Here is a 19,610-nt window from a genome sequence, read left to right on the forward strand (position 1 = left end):
GTAATATTTGGTTACGCTCCCCGAGTGTTTATCGCATTAAGATCTTTATTCGACAGTCGTATCGTAAAAAAAGAATCTTAATTACCTCGGATCTACCAAAGTATACTATTATTAGCTTGTCTCGTGATAATTTATGAACCTTCTCGCCTTTTGAGAAGACTTGGGATAAAAGTTGACTTTGGATGAGAATATTATGTAGGAAAAATACTTAGCATGATTAATATGGGTGGTATCAGTCTTTGTAATTTTTTTTGCAGAGTGATTGAAAGAAAACGAAAACTTTGAAAGTGAAATCTTTAACTAATCTATTTTGCTTTGTGTATTGTCGTACTTTAGTTATAGTATAGATTAAATAATCCGATTAAATTGAGATACATCTTAATTTCTCTCAGAAATTAAGTATTTACAAGGGTAAGTACATTGGAGAAGTATCGAACATCATTATGTATTATTATGTATTATCATTCAAGACGAATCAATCTATCAAATGATTAATTTTTTTTAAATACTGTAAGTTATCTCCTTCGTAAAAATAAATTAATATACATGACATAATATTTTTTTATCAATGAATGACACATGATGTTGATTTTCTTTATGTATTGTTTGATTTTATACTTGTTCAATTATATCGCACAAGCAATATAAAGTTTTTCTAACAAACTATATAATTGGAAGATAAGGTAAACGATTGGATTAAGCGTCGTAGAGTAAAAGTATTAAGTTTTCGAGCGCTGGGTTGATGATGTACATATGTAACAAGATGTAACGTCTTAAGATCGCGTCTTACTTTGAGAGAGAGAAAGAGACAAAGGGAACATACTAAATTAGAAAACTTCGTCATTCTAAAACGGAACTTTAGGGATTCGAGAAAATATACTTTCCTCTAGCATTCTAAAGATGAATTCAGAGCCCGATTTATATGTAAACTGAACAAAAGAGCCGCAGCGTTTACAGTTTCACATTACGAGAGACTTCACGCGATGCTGAGAAAAATGCCTCCTTAACATTCATTATCGTGTGGCGGAGGAAAAAGCGTCTGTTAGTCATAGCGTAGCTTAAGACTGCATTAAATTTCATCCTTAGATGAGCGAGAAGATTACTCGCGGATCCCGAAATATATCTACTTTTTACTCATTCAAGTAACATTAAATAATATCTAAGAAATATGACGAGTTAAAGCTGAAAAGCATAAAACGATCGAATAAACTTCTCCCTCCGCACCCTTAATATTAACGCGAACGTTATTTATGTAAAAATGTTGGAATAACTGTAGGTCGGCCGATGCACTCTGCTCGCTCGACCGCGTTACGAGAATAGATTGCCCGGATAAGGGTGAAATCTCCTTAATATCTACCGGGATTAATGTGCGCAAACGCACTCTCTTGAAAGGAAAAAAAAGTGCTTCTTCTTCCCGCGTTATCCTAAATCAATGCAACTCTTGGAAGAGAGTGCTCCGATAAGAACGAACGCTCGCAAATACGCATACGATACGCATCTGCTGCACAATTATTATCCCGTGTCGTTTTTCGAGAGCAAGGTCAGTGCGTGCTAGAATCTTACTAGCGCAACATCGTGTGCCAATTATGAGTCGTCCTCGCGTTCTCAGTTCATCGTAGATGGAGTAAAAGTTTCAGGTTATTTTTCAAAGAACAACGCTTTCGCGTGTGCATTTTTTTCCGCGATTACCGCTTTAAGGAACCTCGAGTCGAGTCTTCTCGTATGAATCATGTAAGACTTTGGAAACGGGCTATGGTCTCTTGACGAAGATCTTTTGCGAAAACTTGAATAGCGAAAAAACATAATCTCGATAAATCGAGTATTACGGTCTAAAAAAAAATCTTTATATTTCTCCAAAATTTTTAATATTTTAATTGATGAAATTGATAAATTCTAAAAAAAAATATCTTCATATCTCTCCAAAATTTTTAATATTTTAATATTTATCAAAAAAAATTCATCATTTTTATGATAATGTTTTTTGATAAACATTAAAATGTTAAAAATTTTGGAGAGATATAAAGATATTTTGTTTAGAATGTACCAATTTTATTATTTCTCCAAAAAAATTATCAATACACGCGAGCGTAAAGAGCGATCGGACATGCATAATCGAGGGAGCGTTCCGAGAGAAAGAAGTAAATAAATAGAATTCCAAAGGAGAGATCCTTCTCTCTTGCGCGTCGTAATAAATAAACGTTGAAAATATCTACTATCTTTCAGCTTATAGTAACGCCCGAAAAAGCCGAATCTAATATGTAGTATACTCCCCTTCTTATGTAAACCGTATGCCGTCGTATGTTTCCGACTGCGCGGTTGTTCCATGTGTATACGTTTAACCGTTCAGAGATCGTCCTCTATACACACACGTACGTGTGTAACACACGTGTAAGTACGCCGCTGCGCGGCGGTGGCAGCGGTGAGGCGGGGTGGGGTAGGGTGGGGAGTGGAGCGGGCTGGAGTGGGGATAGCGCGACGCCAGTACGCGTCGCGAGGACACCTGACAGTGCTCTACTGGCGGCCGGGGGAGATGAACGTTTTCTGCATCCCGGCTTTGTTCCTCGGTCGCGCACGCCGGCGGACCGAAACGTCGGTAGTAGTGATTCGTCGCCACCGCCGTCGCCTCCCTCTCGTGGTGCCGTCGCCGTCGCCGCTGCCGGTCGGGGTGTCGGACGCGCGAGTGTTGGCTGGTGTTGTCGACCCGATAGTGTCTGTATTCCCGTGAATGCGCGTCGCGTCGTGGCTGCTGGTAATAGGAACGAATGAAATGGAGCTACGGCGCGAAAAGTAGGTAGGTAGATAGAATATCCTCCTCCCTCTCTTCTCCCCCGATTGCACCGAGCAATCTGCTCGACTGAATCGTCTCTCGCCTCTCCTCGTTCGCGCGAAGTACGGTAAAACGCCCTTTTCTCTGTCTATATATTTTCTCCAAGAGATTCGGAATCGATTTCGTCTCCAAGTATATCGAGCGTTAGCAGCGATTTTTCCGATCGTAAATTTCAAAATGTGAGGTTATGTTTAACGCGAAACTTGATTTGCTCGATTTATTCTCAAGCGCGCCTTTCATTCCTGACGAAAGTTTGAACTTTCAAGGTTATGTACGAGATAATATTCAATATTGAGTATCGAACCCAGAATTGAAAAGAAATACGAAAAAAAAAAAAAATAGATGGAGGAAACGACGATATAATTCACATGACACTTTCTGATGTAATGCGACGTAATAGATGTATGATCTGGAATAAATAGAGTCGGAATCGCTAAGCAGATGTAATAGCGACATGGATTGTCGGTGCAATTCGGTTCTTTAGTCGCAGCAAATTCAACGAGTGACACGTGCGACGCTCGTCGACGTTATTCACGTTCGTGATCGACATGGACGAGTCGTCGCGGTGTCACCTTCTGATCTGACAGCAGCTCGTTGACGAAGTGACGAACGCTTCGGTATATCGTATATTCAATAGACCGTATTGACGGCCGTTTTCGTCTCTCGAGGTTGACTTGATTGATGTAGATTACTACGAATGATCTTCCGCGCAAACTCGACAAACATTCTTTGTTGAAATGAACATTTCGAATACGAGACAAGGGGGATTAATTTCAATATTGTCGACATGTATCTTCTGATATCTCTGGGCGAATGTAAAACGATCTTTTGCGAGTAATTTTCGTAAGAGATGCAGTAGTTTTAATTACGTGTTACTTTTTAATCATATTTTCCAAAGAGAATAAACACCTGAGATGTTATTGAATCTTAACGTACCGCCGATTTTTTAGCGAAAATATTGATTTTTTTTACTTTTTTTACAACTTTATTCTAGCAAATTACAATGATATCTTAATCTGATATCTTAATTATCTGATATTAAAATTTTCGCTTTAAATTGAAAAAGAATAATTGTTTTGTTGTTTATTTATGTTCTTTGTTTTCATTTACGGTTCGAAAATTATTGACTCTCTTCTAATATTTTCGCTAAAAATCAATTCTAAATTTTATAAGTAATAACATGATGCGTGCTTATTGGTTTCATCAATTTTAATACTTCTCGTATAACGTATAGGTGTTGATAATTAATTGAACTGCCGATTATAACAGCCTCGATCATTTACAAGAGCAATTAAGCTTTTGAATACATGATATTATTGATAATAATATAATGACAGCATGTGTATATTAATATGCGAAACGTCACATATTACGATTTACTATTTGTAAGAAATAGAAAATGTTACACGCTATTTTTATTACGGAAAGATAACTGCAAACTATATATTAATATTATATTTCTGTCCATATATTTGTTTCTTTGAAATTTTTCTCCAGAGTCGAAAATTTTTACTCATGAACAGAATTCGATATAAAAAAGACTTACACTGAACGATAATTTGTGATAATGAATTGTTGAATGTGCAATCAAAATTAGTGCGATTATTTTGGAGATTATCTTTAATGTTTAACGAGATATGCATCTATAAAGGTTTTATTATTTTGCAAATTCAGCATGTATTACACTCTATATATTTTCTGACGAATTTTATACGTATTCGTCTTTTTATTCGGAAACTCGTATAACATTAAAAGCAACAATGAAACAAGGTCATGTGACAAGCCTCTTCCAACGCCTTCGGAGAATTATTTCGGACCATCCCCTTTACAGTTCGATTACTATCTCGGAGCAGATCGAGGATGTTTTCAATGATGATATGTTAGAACGATAGACACGTGACTGTTTTGTATCGCGAATACAGAAGAAAATAGAAATATCGACGGTGTAGATACATTATACCTCATGTAAGTGCTTTTAGAGTCACCTTACAAAAAAAAAATAAAAAAAAATCTGTTAATCGTAAAAAGATATTTTCTAAGCGCTAATATTTTTAGCGCTTAAAATTCATATTTAATAAAAAAATTTGAAAAATCATTTAGACGGAACAAATTTTTTGATAAATTATGCACGTTATATTAATTTAAGAAAGTTGTTGAATATTGCAAGAGATATTTTATGAAACATTACATAATTGAAAATCAAGTATACATAGCTTGATACATATTTTAACATAAATATTAAAATTTAGTTAAATATATTTGCATATATTTAACTTCTATTTAATAATGCAATTACATGTATAATATAGACTTATTCCGTTGTTATAAAATTATTACACGTCATAAAATCGTTACAAGTTTTCCCATATTTACAGATAATGCGTAAAGCAAAATTTTAACGCGAAGTTACTGTCTTTGCGTCACCGATACGAGATAGCCGTTGCGTGTTTTAGACTCATAAAATTAGATGCGCACGGCGTTTACGGTTTACGTCCGTTATACTCGTGCTTCGGATGTGTTACGTGCATCTCAGTGACATAAGCGCAAATTATACGCGAACTGTCGCGTACCAAAAATTCTTTCTTTGAAGGAGAACTTTGCAAGATCAGACGCTCCTCTCTTGTACATTCGTCGACGAGTCACGATTAATTAAAGTCGCGATTTCTCATTAGCTGCCATATCGCTGCGCGTAAAATATGAAATATGCGCGCCGGCGCTTGGAACGTCTCGGCGCCGCTTATGTCGGACACGCGGTGACGCTTATCACGGGCAGGGACGGACACGCGTGCGTGGTTTTACTCGGAATTTGAAAATAGACCCGCGACACACCCGGGGACGGGCGCGAAACCGGCTGCTGGCCTCTCGCCAGCGTTTCTCGACGGGCGAGAAAACTGCCGGATGGAAGCTGGCAATTTCCACGGCTGAATACGCGGAAGAGATGATGAGGTTGTCCGCGCAGGACCTTCCGCGAAGCGCATCCTCCGCGTGAGAAGATTCGTATGAAAGGATCTGCGCGTCCGCGAAAACTCGCGTGAGTTGCACTCCGGATACATTGCGTGCTCCTTGTCGATGAAAATCCAACGAAGCTGTCTGATGTGCCTCTTCGTGTGTGTCGAGAGCGCGCGCTCTCTTAGGGACGTGGCCGACTGAATACGCAATCAAGATTGAATAAAATTGAGAAAAAGAATTTAATTTCTATTATAATATTGACATTAGTGATACATTGGTACGAATCGAAGAATTATTTGTTAATATCTCGCACACCCAGTAGTTATAAAAAAGAGAAATTTGTGAATTTTACACGATTTACTCGGATCTCTTACATAAAGCGATATTTAGCTGAAATGCAAAACGCAAATGTGTCGTGTGCTATTTTTGCTGACTAGAGTAGAAAATTTATAAAACGTGCAATTCTGCAAATTTTAGCGGAGATTAATCGCATAATTCAGCAGTATAAGTAGTAGCCTGGCTAGACTTCCTGACTTTCGAAAACTTATATTTTCTTGCAAAGTGTGTATTTTTCAAAATTTTTTTTTAAATCTCTCTTGTTTTATATTTATGATGTGTGATTAAAAATTTTATTTTTTTTTATCTTATTTGAATTTATTCCAAATTGAGGAAAAATATTTAAAAAATTCAAAGAATATAATAATAATAATAGACTCGAAACAATTTATGTACATTTCTTCCAACAATAGGAAATCAATTATATTAATGACATAATTTTATTCTGTTACAAAAACGGCATATATATATTTTTTTAATGCTGTCACATAGAAAAAAAATGTAATCAGACGTATGTGCGAAGTCGGTGAATTCTTGGGAATGGACGGAAAAGCCTTTTGCACGACGTGTAGTATTTCGTCTGTAATGCGATCAATTCCGATAACATCGTTAAAGCGATGGTGGCTTCATTCGATGCCATCGTTCGAGTTCAATGCTCCGAATACGCGCGCGATTCGCAAATCCCGATATACCATTGTGGCGATTTCCGTTTCGGTGACGTAAGTACGCGCCCGGTCAGTCCGTTATAAATCCGGCACCTACTTTAATCCTCGATCGACGCCGCTCGAGAGTTTCGTTTATCGATCGCGAGATCACACGAATCCTCTTACGTCGCGGTGAAACAATCCTTTGAGACGCTTTAGGGCAACGTCGCGAAGTTTGAAATTTATCTTTTGATCCCTTTATGCTTAAGATTAACTAAACATACAGCTTGCTGTGATGGGTGGAAAACAACTGGCAGGAAATATCGATTAAGTCACAATATATTAGTTTGCGATATCGGTTGTGGGTCGGCACTTTAAACCCAGTAATGATACTATATTACAACGCGAAAGTGTGTATGTAATACAGAAAAGACTTATATTGGATCGCTGCGCTACCAGAAGAAATAAGCTGCTAAAGAGTTTAAAGATCTTAAAACATGTTCAATTGGACTAAATTTATAGCCTTTACTATTTCCGACAAAATCAAAGGAAATGTGAAACATTAATAAGAAAGAGTCCGTTTATGAATGTAATCCCAGGAAAAACTATATCTGTCATTCTTATGAATATTTCATTCATAAACATAATAAATTCAAAAAAATCCTTTTAAAAATAGTTTTTTAAATACATGATCGGTATCTTTGGAAATGAGTACCTTTATTGTGAAAAATAATTTTATTTTATTATGAAAAACGATTATTAATATTAATCTGCAGAAAATAAATAAATTATCTCGCACACGCAGGCTCTTTTCGAGTTTAACGACGGCATCGTAAAATTTGGCGATAATACGTTCTCTGATTGAGAATGCCTGCTTCTCACTTATACGTGCAAGATTTCAAGAGTAATGTAACCGTGGTTCGTTGGAAGCGATTTATCGAAGTGGATGAAAGTCGAGCAACGGCCGGTCTGTTTAATGCCGCGTTTACGATCGAATAGGATGTGGAATCGTGCTCGGTTTCCTCGGTCGATGACCGAAAGGTTTTTCAATCATAACTTTTATTTACGCGAACGGGGTTTATCTCTCCGTTTTTTATTACCACGCGTCTTTCTATCGGTCAGCAATATGCGTTTACCTTGTTGACCGAATTACTCTCGCGTAATATATTCGCGTAATATTTCAGAAAATACTTGAAAAAACATGTGAGTACATTTTTTAAACGGACACTACTGAAAATAACAAATGATGGAAAGTTTTTGAACAAATTTACTTTCGTTTGCAGAGATGTACATATAGTCGTTAAACAATAGAGTGTCATTTTGGAATAATCGCTGTTGCTGTTAACAAGCATCCAGTAATAGTTTCGCGTTAACGACGATATATTAACGTGTCTCTATTTTTTATTATGATGGCGAACCGCGGAGCGTGTTAGAAAGGCTTTGCTAATAATTTATGACTATCACGTACGGGGACGACGACGGTTTTTTTGTCGACGACTTTTTGGCACGTGTCGGCATCCGCAAAATATACTTGTGTCGTTCAGGCTATTACCAACATAATTGCGACTATCTCGCATGTCATTCATGTGCGCACAAGTCGAGTATAATTGATTGATACATCAGTCGTTGAATTTATCATGCGATGTCTTAAAATACGTCACAAATGAGCTTTTACATACTAGGAGGAGATGGAAAACGCTCTCGCCACGTGGCACGTGGTGTCGTTAACGAACGCGTGACTTCTTTATCGCAGATATTTCAGTGAATCACGCGTAAAAGAGGGACAGAAAGAGAGAGAGGAATAAGGTCCGGATAAATATTTACGCGGCCAAACCAAACGTCACTGGCTCGCGCTCTTCGACAAACAGAGATCGCCGTCCGTTCGTCATCATCGACAATCAGAAATCGAATCTGGTTGAAATGGGCACAGAAATTTTTCGTTGAGATTCGCTTGCTTTTTTTCCAACCGAGAGCGCGTACCGATAATAATTCGGTGTAATGCGAAATTGCGAATTATGCGAATAACGATTGGAAATTAAATCTACTTGACATTTTATTTTCATTAAGCGCGAAATAAATATTGCGACTTTAATTTTTGAAATGTCAAGCAATCATTTGTGATGAAAATTATTTGCCGTTATTGGAGATATAAATATAAATGCGATAATTGAAATGAACTTTTACTAAATCTTGATGAAAATCTATTTGCTATGCATGTTTCTTATACAATTAATGAAAGTTATGTGGGCGCTCCGTAATATGTGAAGAGGTAAAAATAATTTGTATAAATGTCACAATGATTGAGAGAAGAAATAGACGCTTCGATGTATCGCATCCATTTTGTTGGACTAAAAATTGAATGGAATTAAATATTTACAGAGATAGAACGAAATTCATGCTTGTGTAATTTGTTATATAAAATTTGCAAGATCCATTATTATCGAATGTTTCGAGAATATCACTGGAAATTTAAATTAAAGTGTGATAGAAGTTATCGTATGTATCCGGCCGTTCCAATTAATCGAGTTCATCATTACGTTTATTAAAAATTAAGTTAATAAATGTTTTCAACTTTTGTTTTAATAGCGAATTAATAGTTGTAAAAAAATTGAAAAATGTAACAAACTGCGTCAATCATTCATTGAGTCAAATAAATACCTGATATCTGCAGTATTGTACACTAAGATTTATATCGACGATGTTGTAATTTTACCATGATACATATTTATGCAATACATTATTTTTACATGTTGATCAAAGTAGATATAACAATTAAAAAGACACGATTTGAAATATTCAATAGACGGCATTGTTTCGTATAAATATTGGAGATCGCTGTCGATTTAACTAATACCATCGCGCGTAGCGTCCATTAATGTTTATAAACGAATCGATTAATTAACATTGGAACTTGCTACAACTCGACTGTGACTCGACGAAATGAATAAATGCTCTCGGCTACAATACTGGAGCATTTGCGGTGTCATGTATCACGAGTATTAATTAAAAAGCGTACATCACGCGTTTATCAATTAAAAAGTACATCGCATCGCATCATCTTCGGATCCAAAATTCACTACGGTAACGCACACAAAAATTGGATCTCACGAACACATTTCCATGCAGGTGCAAATTAACGTAGCTGATATTTAAACGACCCAGCTGATACTGTAATTTCGATACTGTGATTTCGAACTTTATTAATGTCCCATGCATATATACAATATATATATACGTATACTTTGCCTGCATGTACACATACAGGTGGAATTACGCATAGAATTAATTTATATTAGGGAAACTTATATTTCTCTAGTATAAATTAATTCTGTTTGTAAAGGGGATTTCCGCTTGATGTTGTACTAACAATGTAGAATCGCGCGGTGCCGTTTCAAATTGGAAAATGTTGAGTTTGCGAACCATGCGATTTGCTCCATCATGTGCGAGAGAAATCGTACGAATGCGTGCAACGCGAGGGAATTACATAAACGATCGGGCATCGTGGTTTTGGCTTTATCGAAATATCTAAAATGCGAAGAAAATTCTGAATCACGTTTCAAATCTTTTTTTTTTAAACATGTTCAATTTGGTTTTCTGATTCCAATATTATCTGATGCATATTATAATAAGAAAAAGTTGAAAACTTACATGTGCTGTGAGTAAATGATCGAGGCTGGCAAGTGTAATCGGGAGAGGAATTTGTCACTGTCGAGATTTTTTCACGTTTCTTTAAAAAAAAAAAAAAAAAAAAAGAGAAGAGAAGGAGATGCAAGAGCGAGAGAGAGAGAGAGATCGAACAAGTAATTATGCACATAATTGTACAATTAATATCCCGAGCGTCCATTTTACGCGGATCATTATCGTTAGCAACAAGAGTTATTATTGGGGCAGCCGTTCGCGCTAGCAAAATTTCACGGCTTACAGGACATAATCAAATTATTATTACTTTTAATGTAAATAATAGCGATCGCGGTTAAAGAGGGATCAACGAATCCACTTTACCGTGATAACCGTAATTTATAAGTGTAATATATCTCGCCGAGACAACCGGTAGTTTTCCGTTATTCCGGTAATTTATGGGAAATTTGTCCCGTGCTCTCGCGAGAGATCGGGCCCCGTCACTCCCTACGGCTTTGCTCTCGTCATTCTCGCTGATTTATTTTTCCCCTCTCCCCCTCACGCGCAATTAAGTAGCGTTCGCTCTCTATGATCGCTGCACGATCTCTCTCACTCTTCTCTCCCGTTCGCAACGTTCGTTCTTCGTCAACGAGCTGATGATCTCGAGATCGCACACGTTAACACACGCGACGTGTTGAGCAGGAATGCTCGATCGAGGCTCGAGCCGGACGACTGGACGACATCGCTTTGAGAGAAGCATAGAGGAGCAGCAACTGTGATTAACGTTTCATGCCGATATTAGGAGCTTCTATAGACACGTTGATTGATACATATGTATATATATATTGATATCTATATATATATACGCATACATGTTCCATATATTTTTGGATTGGCTGTTGAAGCAAGAGTGCAACCTAATTCTAACGGGTGAGTACACATAAGGCGACAGTTTTTTAAATAACAGTTTTGTATATATATGATGGGGAGACTTTCGGTAAATTTTCTCTCTTGATTGTATTATTTAAATATAAATTTAAATATAAATTAATTAGTAATTAATTATTTAGTAATAAATTTAAATATAAATTATTTATGTATTTAAATATAAATTAATCATATGAGTTTTACGATAACAGATATATTCTAAAAGTAATTGATTATTTATTTTAATCAGTGAAAACATGAGTTTTATGATAACAGATATATTCTAAAAGTAGTTGATGGTTTATTTTAAAAATGAAAACTCTTGCGTGTGTTTCGAAATAGATTTCCTATAGGTCTTTTCATGCATTTCCTATTTTGTTTTATGAAACGATAAAATCTTGAAAAGTTAGTTATTTCGAAAAAAATATAAAGTATCTTGAATTATAGCGTCTCTTGTGAAAATATGTGTTGATTATTTTGGAATACCTTGTATGACTTTTTTATGATATTAGCATGTAATAATAACATGTATATAGACTGATGAACGTAGAGCTGAGTGCAAAAAATTTATATCGTTATATTTTACTGGGTGAGTCGAAACATTGTGCATTTAACGTTGTATCACAAAATAACGATCATAAAAAAGTAATAATGATTCTATCGCTGTTCTACACAATTTTCTCTCAATCGCGAAATCACTGGCGAGTCACTGGCGAATATTACTTGTCGCCCTATAGAATGACGACTATAGTAACGATGACGTTTAATTTTCACGAGTCGCTCGTATATCGTGTACGAAATGACGCGGTTACAGGAACGATTATTTTTGCGGAATGGTATATAAATGATTCCATTAGGTGTGTGCTGTCCCATTTTACGTGGTTAGTCTATTGATCCAAACGTATGCGACATTATCGTAAGCATAGTGCATATAAATCGCGACGCGATTCAAATATCTATGAAGCACATGGTCTTGATTATTTAAGACATCGTTATTTAATTATTTGGACTCGATTTGTCTTAAAATGTAACTAGACGGCTTTTATTATTACACATATAACTTTAAATTTTAACGTTAAAAACACTTTGAGAACTCTCTAATTAATTTTTCTATTTTATTTACATAGGTTTTTTTCCGATTTGCTACTTTTACACGTCACAAAGCAATGCAAGAAATAATATAAAATTATTTGCGTATAAAGAAATATTTTACAACGATGGGAACAATTATTGTCATCGTTGCTATTAAAATTCGTCTTTCGACGTTTAATAAGATTGCCATCTGTAATTTTGAAAGATCACCGGGGGTTACCGTAATTTAATTCCAATAAAGGTATCAGAGAAGTACGCGATCGTATGATAACGCGTAATTTACGACGCGCCATATCGTCGCGGTCGCGCACGCTGTAAGCCGATTGTAATTGTAAATAATTGATGGTCGTTGTTGGGGAAAGACTTTTAACGTCGCCGCGCGTCATTCACGGTCGTTTAAATGACGGCCCTTTTAGCCGCACGCAGGATGCGCCGCGTGTAATCAACGCTTCGGGCATAAACAGACCGCGCTTAATTTCAGGATATTGTCCGATATCGCGTTATGCAAATTCATGGAAGAGACGGGTGATTAAAACAGCTTTAACTCGTTCATAAACACTTAGGTGGTCGAGAAAGAATTTTCTTGGATTTAAAAAATCTCGTTTTCTGTTTTTAAAACAAGGTTTTCATTTTAATGTCTCTCCTCTCTTTCTCTTCTTTCTTTCAAAGTGAGACACTGAAGGGAAATCACGATATCTTAAAGATAGGAAAATTATTTCTTCTTCAATTTAAAGATTAAAGATTAATGTGCAAGTAAAATGTAATAAATTATTAGATATTTTTAATATAACAGGAAGAATTTACTTTTTGAAATACTAAGGTTGTAATCTAGGACTATAGATTTTTGTATTTTTTTATTATATTATTCCTGTTATTGTTGTATTTTTATTTCTTTAGTTTTATCTCTTTCTCTCTTTTCTCTCTCTCGATATAAAATATATTTTATTTTAAAAGTATGCAGGAAAATAGTATCAGAATATTTTTCTGTCTTATTTGTTGCGAATTAATTAATTTCTGATTTATGACATTTAAAAAAATGTTAATGATCATGATTCAATATTTTAACAATATAAAGTTAATGTCAAATGTACTTTTGATGAAGAAAAAAATGCAAAAATATATGAAATTTTACCATCACGCTGTATGCCTGAGTAATTAAAAAATTTACAGTAATCAAATAGTATGTTTTTTATATCGATATTTTATGCACGCTCGGTTAAATAATATATCTTTGCTTGAATAATTAAATCTTGCATCTAAATGTCGAGATATGCCCTGAAACAACATTCGATTTCACTATAATTTCACGAATAAATCTGAATGAGGGACATTTCAATTAATTAAATAACATATGTCACTCTATGAAGACTATTTTGAATCATCCATAAAATCGCGATGAGTTTATTCGTAATATCACTTGATTAATCGTTACAATTCAAGAAATGTCTGAATGGAATTGGAAAAAATAAATATTGAAAAAAGATTCCAAGCACAAAAATGCAATGCAAAAAATGTATGATGCAATGAAAAATACGTAATAATTAACGTAGATATCGAAGTTACACTGTTGTAACCAATGTTTTCTATTTAGAAAGATTTTATCAGTTTCACAAGATTTTGCTTTATTTTTGCAATATGGGGGGGGGGGAGAGGGCGAATTTATTATACGGTCGGTATTATATATATACGGTCGAAATCAGGATGATCACGTGCGCTCGAACCAAAGTTCCTCACTGAGCTATCCGCATGTAGATCCATAATGCGGCCTAGATTTCTACATGTACGAAGACTCGGGCCGTCCGAGCAATGGCGGCTGGACGGTTTGAGCTCTATCGAGTTTATTCGATGGTATACACGGGTGACTCCAAACAGTGCCGGCGCAATGAACACCAGCTTGCATCGATATCGGTTTTTCGCCCTTTCTTTCCATTGCTACTGTATTTAGCTGAATACGATACGCGAATATAAGCGGTCAAAATTATTTTCGAAGAAATAACGCAGCTCGCGAAGAAAAAGAAATGTCGAATTAATAATTAGTCTCACTCTCGATTAAAAATTCTTAAATTTAAGTTTATCAAACTCTCTCTTGTTATTTAAATAATGAGTATATCTTAAATTCCTCTTTGAGAAAATACAAATCACTCTTTAAATGTTTTCGCTTTTAAGAAAAAAAAGGTCTAACTTAGAAAAATATTTTTAAAAGAAATATGATTTAAAAATCATTTAAAATTATTAAATAATTTCTTACTACATTATTCATTATTGCTAACGATCGATAGCACGTATATTATTGCGTATTAACAAGTATATATATATCTCATCATCTAATCTGTGAGTAAGAAAATCTCGGAGGATTTTTAATCGACAAGTGCGAAAAGCAGAGAGACGAAATAAGATGACCCGTGGCTGCGCTCCATCACATAGATAGCGATCGATCGCATTTAAATATGACTTGCAGTTAAATTTCATGTAATATCGACGCAAGTAGGGCGCGCTGGGCGAAAATAGAACGCGCCGTGCTACTGCTGCGCTTTTATATTTATTCGGTCGTATTCGATAGAGACGCCAATCTGGTTCGTCGAGGAACGACATTAGCTGAACACGGAAGACTTCCTTCGGAGATGCGTCTCCTACATGCGAATGCACATGCAGTGCAACGCGAGCGTGTTGTGCGCTTCGGCACGTTGCAGGCTACTGTTGTCGCAATAATTTCACTCGTTTGTCGCAATGATTCCGGCTTGTCGCATCGGCGACGAATCTTATTAAGGAGGATAGTGCCAGTCCTTTAATGTGTGCTTCTCATTTATGCGACCTATATTTCTTTTCAAGCTCTTTTATAACGACAAGAAGATGGAAAAGAGCGATTTTTTTCTGTAAATGAATATTCGTGCATTAAATCTCTGAAAGTAATTTACGTCAATTTTTTAATAATTTAATAATTTATGTTCTCCAAAGTTTGAAAGAACAACAGTCGATGTGCAATATTTTACAATAATAATTATATAATTTATAATAATATTGAAGATGAAACGTGTCCCATTAAGACATATTCCAGTTCATTCTGTTAAGCACATGATTATTTTATAATATGCAAAATTACAGATAGAATCATATATAGAAAAGGATGCTTCCAAAAAAGATTTTCCTTTAAAGGAAAGTTTTGGATAGTAAGATGAAATAAAAAGCGTCTTATCGAGAAAATAATTATTACTTTATTATTATGTTATTTCTTGAAAGCACGAACTTATTAATCAATTTCTAAGTAAGACATCGAAAATACACTGAATTTATGCGCAGTAAGATGGGAAGATGCATGGATTCGTTTAAGGAATGTCGGAGAAAGAATAGGCGTCGAGAGAACGCGCAACAAGATCTATCCCCGTAATCTGTCGTTGCTATCGTTTTCAGCCGACATTCTCCGCGTTATATCCGCGTCGCTGTCGCTTACGACAGCGCGCACCCAAGTTTTCCATGTGTGGCAACGTAAGGAAGTTTACGCCGACGGGTTCGCGATCCTTCACGCGGCCAGGAATAATCTGCATAATTGCGCGGAGCCGTTTGTTGCAATTGCGTTTTCTACGGCTCTGCGTACTCTTTAACGAGTCGTGGCGAACGGCGAAAATTTCATTTCAATCATTCGTGCGAATCGTACAGATTATAGTCGCGATAATGATACCTCTGGAATCTTTGCGATATTATTGATGATTGATAGTCGTTTCGCCGTGATTTGTATCTGAGATTACGAAAGTGACGTAAATTATATCTTTCATTTTCGAGATAATTAATTTTTTGCGTTCTTGCGCGTTGTTGCGTTATATATTACAGCCATAAATATTTATAATGAATATTAAAAATCGATGGAATATGGAGAAAATGGCATTTAATTCAATCATTATTCAAAAAATTTTGCTAAAAGGTCCATAGATAATCAAAGTAGCAATAATTCATGGCCAATATATATACAATATTAAAAATAGCATCGCAGACATTAAATATATTCATATTATATAATTAATAAATAATATTCTGAAAACAAGAAAAAAGCCAGTCTTGTGGAATATTTTAACAGTTCGTGTTTTATCTTTAATATTGTTAACAAATTATGTAATTATTATTGTAAAAGTACTGCATATTGGAGTACTCTCTTTCTCAATTTTGGAGAACATGAATTATAAAGAAAACGTAAATTATTTTCAGAACTCGAATAATTATAAATTAAATTCTTATATAGATAAATATGAAATGAGCAGAAATAAAATGCTGTATTAATATCGAGTACGTTCCAGTTTCTATTCTAGAAAGATCGATTTTTCCACGATCGGACTTTATTACGGAAATTGTGGAATAACACACTTTCTTGATGAACCATTCAATTATCGAATTATTCATACTACTCTTTTTTTCCGTTTCTCTAATCGAGCACCGGCGACAATGCAAGCGCCATGCACGCAACGCAATAGGCCATGCAAAGCAATATACTAAGAGGGTAGTTTCGGTAGGAAAGATTAAAGGGATCGGGGTACACGGTGTATCGCGGTCGTGTTACGCGTTTGACATCGCCATGTTTTACTCGGCGAGGACAACGGCGTTTTCCGCCGTTGTTCGACCGGCGTTTTCGTCCCCCCCCGTGTTTAGCACGTGCTCTCGAAGCACGCTCGGTCAGCCGGTATTATCGATCGCGGCCACTTTTCCCGTTCGTGTAATGCGTAGTAAGCTCGTCGAGACGTCACGAGGAGCGGTGGCGGACGTTGCGTGCACGCTACTTTTGACGCTAGCCACGAGGCGATCGCGTATCGACAAAAAAAAAGAAGAGACGGTTCGCGGATAGAAGAGGAGAGGCGACATGTAACATATGTATACGCGCATATCGCATCGCGATACCTTACGTCATACGGTTGTTTTGCATCGCGATGACTTAATCGCGACTTTTCGTTCCGCGCGCGCGCCGTACTTGTGTATTTTTGCATCCGGCGGGTGCAGATAAAAAAACAGCGATAGCGCGAATCGTGAAAGAAATCGGCATTGCGTAAGTAATCTCTAGAAATGTCATGTATGTATTTTCGGTGTTGAAGAAACGCGAAAGGCATGTCGGATATTGCGTGCTTATTCGACGAATTTCGTCGGAACGAGATGATTTGACTTTTAAAATTTTCACATATATTTTTGCACGAAGCGGATATTCTTAGAATATCTCTCAATTAAGATTCGCTTTCTCAAATAATAGATTCAAAAGAATCATTTATCAGTATCTTTTTTCTTTTTCTCTTCTTGAAAGGACAGAAAAATATACTTATTCTCATCTTCGATGATGCATGATAAGAAAAGATTTACTATCTCTAAAGCTAATTTAGAGCAATTAATTACGGGTGTAAATTACACAATTACACGTAGCCGTAGGAATTATCTTTCATAATTCGCGACGGTTCGATAGCGAGGTAGCGACTTTCTCCTTCTTTTGATGAAACGCGAGACCTTTTGATTTCCACTAATTAATCATGCCCATTACGCCTATTAAATGCACTTATCTTACGGGCGTGCTCCGAAAATCGCGCTCGCTAGTCACTCAATCGGCATTTGAGTCCGTTAATTGAATATACGTCTGGCGTGTTAAATTGATTGCGATTCGATATGATTACCGTAACATATCGTCGAAGTATCATGGCAACGTTGAAATGTAGCGCCGTGTGTACACATAATTCTACTATTAATCATCGATGTAAATAAGACAATTATACGCAAATGATACTCTACTATCATTGGTAATTCGCGACTAATCGATGTGGAATAATAATCCTAAAACACGCTTTTCTCGTAATACGTATAAAACTGATTTTTTAAGCATGATTCTTTTTCACGTGATTCTGTCAAATCAGAAAATTATATATTATTTCACTATGGAAAACGTGCCAGAATTATCGTATATCCTTTCAATCACAGGCTCTGTTGCAATTGTAAAGTTACAATGAATGGAACATCATCAATGTAGCTCTTTGATTTTCAACATTAAACACACGCTCTAATAAAAACCCGAATTAAATTTCTGTTACAGAGAGTTCGTTTATGAAATGGATAGCTATAGATCCTCTCTTCTGTGTCAAAACTTTTTGTATCGAAATTTTTGAATTTTCGCTGTCGAATATTTATCACACATGCTATTTCACATTGTAAAAAATTGCGAAAAAAATTATTATACGACACAAAGAGATTTATGAGAGATATATTATATAAACGAATCGTCAATTCGATCATTTTCTATTGTCGTTCATTAAGGTACGAAAAATTCTTTGGGAAATTAATCCCGCGATATCTCGTAATCAAACCGGCGATGGTTAACGTCGATGTTCCGCATTCCGTGGAATAGCGATACACAGTGTAGTTTCTTTCTTGAACGTGAAGCCTGGCATAATCACCGTATACTGACGAGAGAGTATACTATACTCACACAAAGAGAGAGAGAGCAAGAGAGAGAATCGTGCGTCTGCGCGAGCAACGTGCGACGCAACAGCCGGGCCGCTCAGCGGTTCTCAACCGGCCGGCCTGCGTGAAAGTGCGCGCGCCCGATCCGAGATTTGCGCGCGTAGCTTCTCGAGCATCCTATGCCTCGGAGCCAGAGCAGTAGCAGAGTTGAAGCGAGACTTCAAAATTTGCGTTATATTTAAAATAAAAACTTGCTTTATTTTAGGAATTTTTATATTTGCGTCGTTGTACATTTAAAGATTGTATCTCTATAATATCTCTTTAATCTCTATAATAAAGCTAAGAACTGATTTTAATTAATGATAATGAGTCTAGGATACATATATCAATCTGTGATAGTTAATAGAGACTACAGATACGTTTACTATACTCGAAAGACGATAATATTAGTTAAAAAATTATCCAAGAATACGATACATATAGACGTATAAGCGTTTACGTCGCGATTAATGCAAATTAACGTTCGTCTTAATTGTATTCAAAATTAAGCGATTTTTTATACGCGTCCTTTTTAAAAAAGCATGTTTAAACCGTATGATAAATACGTTGTTATGTTGAATTATTTAATCTCGGATTTCATTAGCACTATATCCTTAATTATCAATTTTCGCTTCCAATCGCGATACACGTCACTTGTATTGAATTCACTAAACTAAAAACAGATGTATAATGAACATTATCGGAGAATTGTCCTGCTTGATTTAATGATGGTGTTCGAAGTCGATGAAATGGAGCACTGG

At 35.9% G+C, this 19,610-nt stretch overlaps 1 protein-coding gene and 1 long non-coding RNA gene across 6 annotated transcripts in view; both read left to right on the forward strand.

The window, feature by feature from the left end:
- Window positions 1-19,610, forward strand: part of LOC105249784 (inactive histone-lysine N-methyltransferase 2E) — a 109,441-nt gene that overhangs the window by 5,907 nt on the left and 83,924 nt on the right. The window lies entirely within an intron of this gene.
- On the forward strand, window positions 2,525-18,587 carry LOC112638123. Its single transcript, XR_003122884.1, has 3 exons — window positions 2,525-2,791; window positions 11,077-11,304; window positions 18,443-18,587. It is a non-coding gene; the product is annotated as an uncharacterized LOC112638123 (long non-coding RNA).

This window comes from Camponotus floridanus, unplaced genomic scaffold (genome assembly GCF_003227725.1).
Source record: "Camponotus floridanus strain SB8 unplaced genomic scaffold, Cflo_v7.5 scaffold25, whole genome shotgun sequence".
Lineage (NCBI taxonomy): Eukaryota > Metazoa > Arthropoda > Insecta > Hymenoptera > Formicidae > Camponotus > Camponotus floridanus.